Below are 6000 nucleotides of genomic sequence, written 5' to 3'. Positions count from 1 at the left end.
CCTCCTACCGCCCTCCCCTCGCCTCTCCCCGGGCAGGGACCCAGATGGTCCCCGGCTCCCTCTGAGCCCCAGGGAGGAGCAAAAACCGGGGGTGGGGGGTGGGGTGTCCAGGCCGGGTCCTGCAGCCACCCCAGCCCTGCAGCGATGCGGGGAGGGGCGGGGGGGGAGGGAGCGTGCGAGGACCTCGAGGGAAAGGCTGGAAGTTGAGAAGATGCCTTTGAAGGCGGTCGTGCAGCGCAGGGAGGCAAGCGCAGGAAGGAGCAGCCTGCAGCCCAAGCAGGGTCCAGAACAGGGGTCCAGAGCAAGGCTGTTTCCAGAGCACCCTTCCCCATTATTATTGTTTTAATTTCATTTTACAGGAGAGGGTTTCCTTCCCTGCTCCATGCATTTTTCCACCCCCCTGCTTGTAGGAGGTCCCGTATTCATTCAGCTCCGCATTAAAGAGCAGCAAACAGCCAGGGAGAGGCAGATCCCTAAAGATGAGGGATAAGCCTTTCCCTTACCCTAGTAAAATCGAAACAGAGAGAATAAACAAACCAGGCAAGAGCACGCAGAGATCCACATCCATTTCCCTCTCCGCCAAATGTTTCACAGGCGCTTTGGTGCTGGGATTGCTCCGGTGCTTCAACCCAGGGCATGAGAGAGCTGCTGTTCGCTCCTCCCAGGGCGAAAGAAGCGGAGCAGAGTCATCTCCTGCACTGGTTACTCCTAAAGGCAGTTCCCCCGGGGAGCTCAGCCCGTCTGCTGCCTCCCCAGCGGGGTGGACAGTGGGGGGGCTTCTCCCCTTGCACAAGGCCCCATCCTGCACCCCTTGGGGCGATGGGTGTCCAGCCAGGAGAGGTGCAGGCAGGCAGCTTCGGAGCTGTTTGCAGGCTTGGGACGTGTTTCCCGCTGCCCTACCCCGTGCTAAGCACTTTGAGGGGGAGATGGGCTCCTCCATCCCTGGTGCCACCAGCTCCCTCGCCCATCCTGGGGCTGTGCAAACACCCTGGCACCCTCCAGCCCTCCCAGGGACAGCGTGGGGGGCTCATTATGGAAAAAACACCTTTAAATCTCCGAGACGGAGAGCACTGCGTTACCTCAGGTCAAAGTTGGCACCAACCGCAGGAGATTTTTGGGGCAGATGTTCCCTGCAAAAGTACATCTGCAAAGAAAGCTCCGGCGAGCTAAAACAGGGCTGTTAAGGCTGTACTTAACACTAGGGTTTCTCCTTTGCTGCTCAAGCATCACATCGTGCGTGGGAGGCTGGCTAAAATAGCTTCCTCGCCAGGGCAGGGTGTGCTGAAGCTCTGGCTTTCTTGCTCTTCGCATTACGTGCGGTTTTTTTCAGCCCCCTGAGAGCGATGGACTGAAACCCCCAGCTGAAACCGACTTTGACGGTTGGACTCGATGACCTTAGAGGTCTTTTCCGACCTTAATGATTCTGTGATTCTAAATGATTCTATGATGGCATGCCAAGATGGGACGGGGCTGATACACAAACACAACCTGCAAAGCCCAGTGCCTGCCTGGCCTGGAGAGCAAGGGCTGCTTCAGTGGCCAGTCTGAACTCACCAGCGTTGAGTGGAAAAACACACCCTGTATTTCCAAAGAGAAAGGGGGATCTGCAGAGCTCCCTGCTGTAGGACCAAGGGATTCTGCAGTCCCAAAGCCCAGATAAATTCACCCAAGAATAAAACCATCCCCTAAGGACCAGCTGTTAAACGCCAAGGCAGTCTGTCGCCAGATGCCCGGAGAGTTTCAGGAAAACCATCTGCACACGAAGCTGCAGTCTCCTGCCCTGCTCTCCACCTCTGGGACCGGGGTTTGGCAGGAAGGATACGGGGTGGGGGACGGGCAGGAGGGTTTTTTCCAGCTTCCCTGGAAGTTGCCTTTGGGAGAGCAGCGCAGCGAGCGGCTCCTGTGCATTAGCAAGGAGAGACAGGGAAGGATTTTTTTTTTTTCTCTCGTTGCACCACTGGGAATCAGCCGGCTTAGGCACAGCGGTCAAGTTCACGTCCTGGCAGAAGAAGGAAGGAGAGAAGGTGCTTATATCGGTGATGACCTTCATGGTCCCTTTTCTACGCGACTTACGGCAGAACCCCAGAACCCTGCAATAGCTTCAGGGAGCAGAATTAACCTCCCTCTCTCCCATCCCAGCACCATTTCTGTAGGATACAACCTATATCTTCTCCCTTCCGAAACCCCTGCAGATCTGGGGACTCCAAAGGAGGGTTCCCCCCCGCCCTTTCTAGGGGGAATGAGCTGCTCTGACAATTTGGGGAGCAGCAAAATCCCTGGAAAACCAAGGGCAGTGAGCCACCGGCCAGATCACGGGACACGCACTGAGCGGCTAGAGGGCATGATCTCTGCATTAACTGATTTTTGGGAGGACAGAAGGGAAAATGCCAATTTTTGTGTGAAGGAAGAATTAAAAATAATAATAATTCTTATCCTCCCTGAAACCCTTACTGGAGCATTTCTCCAGCTGGGGGCCATGATGATCTTGTTAAGGCACTTGCCCCTGGGGCACGCTAGGAAGCACTAATTGCATTTAACGGCAATCGGGAGGAAATGGCCAGCGCTCCTTAGCTTAGTTGTTAGCTGTAGCTTTCTCTCTCCGGCTGAGAAGAGAGCACAGATTTGGAGGAGCAGGGATGTTGCTGGAGCAAAATGGATGAACCCCAAAGAAAATTGTCCTCGCAAAATAAAGCTGAGAAGTTGAAGACCCAAAATAGCCAAAGTTTCCCCCCTCCATCTTCAGGCAGATGAGAGACGAACAAAGTCCTCCCACCATGTCACGAAGGCAGTGCCCAGATATGTTCTTCCATCTTCATGTACAAATGACCATTAAAGTGGCTATTTTATTAACTATTAATTGTTAATATTACATCCTATTGACTCTAATGGTAAGGTAATAGGCACAGTTGTTAATATGCAAATTCTGAGAGATCTTATTAACTCCAAGGTCCTCAATCTCTCAATGTTTTCAGGACTAGCCTCCCGAAGCAATCTTCCCTGTTTCGCAGGTGTTGACATTTCTCCCTCTGAGCAGGCAGAGACTGCCCAGATGGATAAAATTAATCACTTGAGGCTATCAGCTTTCAAGGATCATCGCTAAGGACTGCTCTTGCCTTCAGAGAAGTTCCCCATGAACTCATCTGAGGTATCTTAAACCCTTTCTGATTTGCAAACAGAGGGGCTTTACCCACTTTCACAGCAGGGTGGCCAATAAACTGACCACGTGCAGATACCGTGGTGCTTCTCCAGTGGTTGAGGTCAGGAATGATGACGCCTGAGGCCTTTCGAGGACCCAAAATGCTCAGGGCATCACCTCCTCTACCATGGACATGTGTTCTGCTTTCCCTCCAAGGCTTCCCTCTCCCAAAGACAGACCCATATCCTCCTGATGAGCATTGAAGCCCAGGTCCCCAGAGGTGTTCACCCAGCAAACACCATCTCAGTGCGGTGGGAACGTGGTACCCAAGAGACGGTTGGGTCTCCCAGACACGGACCCTCCAGACTCGGGATCCAGCCCAGGGTGGCCGGTCTCAGCCCCTCATCAGTGCCTGCTGGAACAGGGCTGGCAGGGGTCTGTGGTAAATGAACTGGAGCTTGGGGGGGGGAAACTGAGGCACTTGAAAGGTGCGTATCACCTGCATTTAATGCAGCATAGCCCTGCATTTAAACTTTCAAACCACACATGTCCTTTAAAACTCAACCCACAATTTTAGAAGCACAAAAGGTGTTCGAAGAAGAGTCCCTGAATAAGACACGATAACATAGAAGTGGAACAGTTTTGGTTGGACCAGGACAAGATCTCCTCCCTGTCCCTATTTCAAGTCGTGAAACCCTCAGCCCATCTGAGCATCCCTACATCCTCTCATCTCTGGTTTCCCTCTGCGCCACAGCAGCAATATAGGGAATTGCCTCCTTGCAGAAACCCATCCTCTGGGAAGGAGGCAACTAGCAGGGGCACAGAGAGGGGACGCTGCTCAAAGGGCCCTGTGGGGACCAGGGGACCGGTCCCATAGCGGTGACATCGGTAGCCAAAGGATTTCAGCAAGGGGATCCACCAGCAAAGGGCTTTTTGTCTAAAATCCTTTTTCCAGGAAGGGAAAAGCCAATGAGGAATTGATAAGTTAATGATCTACCTGTGAATTAAAACTCTCAGAGTTGGGTCTTTGGTTTGTTTTTTCTTACTGAATCTCCCCAAAATAAGAAAAAAAAAAAAACAACCCAAACTTTTCATCTGTTTCTAAAGGCACCCCATGCATTTTGCTGTTTGAGCAGATGGGGAGCAATTGGGAACCTCGTGGGAAAACGCCATCTGAAGGAGACATCCAAATAGCTCATCTCAAAAAGTTGCGTTTGCTGGAGAAGCGATTAACGCTGTCAGACACAGCCACACTCCCTCTGCTGGAGTCTGCACAGACGAGCAAGCAGCTTTCAGTGTTTAAGTCGCCCATGATTCGCAAATGTTGGTTAGCTGGGAGGGCTCTCAAAGAATTCCCTCTGTGCCCCATCGCAGCTAAAGCCAGGGCAAGCCACGTGCCGGCAGGACCGGTGCCTCATCCCGATGTCCTGCAAAGGTGGGACCGCCTTGGGTGGGGATGGGCTGGAGGAACATTTGCTGCAGGATGGGGATGAGGTGGAGAGAGAGGAGCCCCTGACAGCAAACTTTTGGCCTGCAGACCCTCCTGTCCACCCTGAAGCTGTCCTGGTGGGTGCTAAAGGGATTTCCAGGGGGGGTGATGAAGCTAGCAGAGAAAAATCAAAAAGCCTGAAATAAGAAAGGGTGAAAAATAAATGATTTAGCTGAAGTTTCCAACCCAAACCCTTCAGCCCTAGCTCGCAGCTGTTAGTCACCCATTTACCAGACTTTGATTAGGGAGTCAGTATCATTAGCGCTCATTATTTATTCAAAGTGATGGACATGCAGCATTTCCACCTACGGCTCTCCCATCCACCATCTCCAAGGGTTTGGGTAGAGCCTGATTTTAAGTATATGCAGTGAGGTAGGTGCTGATTTAGTTTTTTGGGGTTCAGATAAAGTGTTACGCAGCACCAAACTGGCCCCCTCAATGCGTGGTGCTGGTGTTACACCTCCAGACCATCCAAATTTGGGAGGGAGCGAAGCGGGTGATGTAGAGCAAGCGCTCCTGGCCAAACCTTTTCTAAAATCGAGCAGGATACGGCCCTCTGGAGAGCAGCAAGAAGAGGGAAGGTTGCTTCAGGACATCATAGCAAACCTAGAGCTGGAAATGGGAGCTGTGCCTACAGAGAGGTGAGCTCGCGGTGCTCTGGCTCGCTCATGGTTTCTCTGTACACTTAGAGCAGACCACCAAAAAAACCCAAAAACCCCTTGGTGCAGTCTTCTCCGGTCCGTGGCTTTGGGCACGATTGCTGCATGAAGGCAGATGCTTTCTGCTCCGGATCCGGAGTCAGCTAAGCTTGTATCGAGCCGTGCACCCACCAGCTCCCCATGGTGCACCCACCATGCCAATGCGACTGGGAGAGCATCGTGGAGGTAGGCTGAGGCCCTTTTAGAGGTTGCAGGTGGGTTGGGGTGGCAGAGCAAATATTGCAGGTTTGGAAATGAAATGCCTCCTTGTCTTCTTCTATCTGTCCCCTAGATGGCACCTGCTCTCAGCAGATTAAATCCCTGATGAAAACCAGCAGGTTTTGGTGCCTGGGAAGGCTCAGGGCTCCAAACTGCTTGCCAGAAAAACAAAAACCCCACCCAAAACATTAAAAAAAAAAAGTTACAATTAATGGCTTTTTTGGCTTCTACACCAAGAACTTGAAATACCTGACCCCTTGCTGGCTGCAACATTTCTGTTGCTTTCTCTTCTGGTCCATCTCTGGGTCCTCAATCCCCCCAAAATGCAGTAGACAGGGACTAACGGGCCCTTTCCCATTAGCTTTGCTGCAGTAGCAGATACACATCTGGGGGCAGCGACGGACCCCTGGCTGACCTGTCAGACCTGGATCACCCCATAAAGATATTTCAGTCCTTTG

Source organism: Pygoscelis adeliae, unplaced genomic scaffold (genome assembly GCF_000699105.1).
Source record: "Pygoscelis adeliae isolate BGI_AS28 unplaced genomic scaffold, ASM69910v1 Scaffold29, whole genome shotgun sequence".
Lineage (NCBI taxonomy): Eukaryota > Metazoa > Chordata > Aves > Sphenisciformes > Spheniscidae > Pygoscelis > Pygoscelis adeliae.
Note: the sequence above shows the minus strand (reverse complement) of the source record.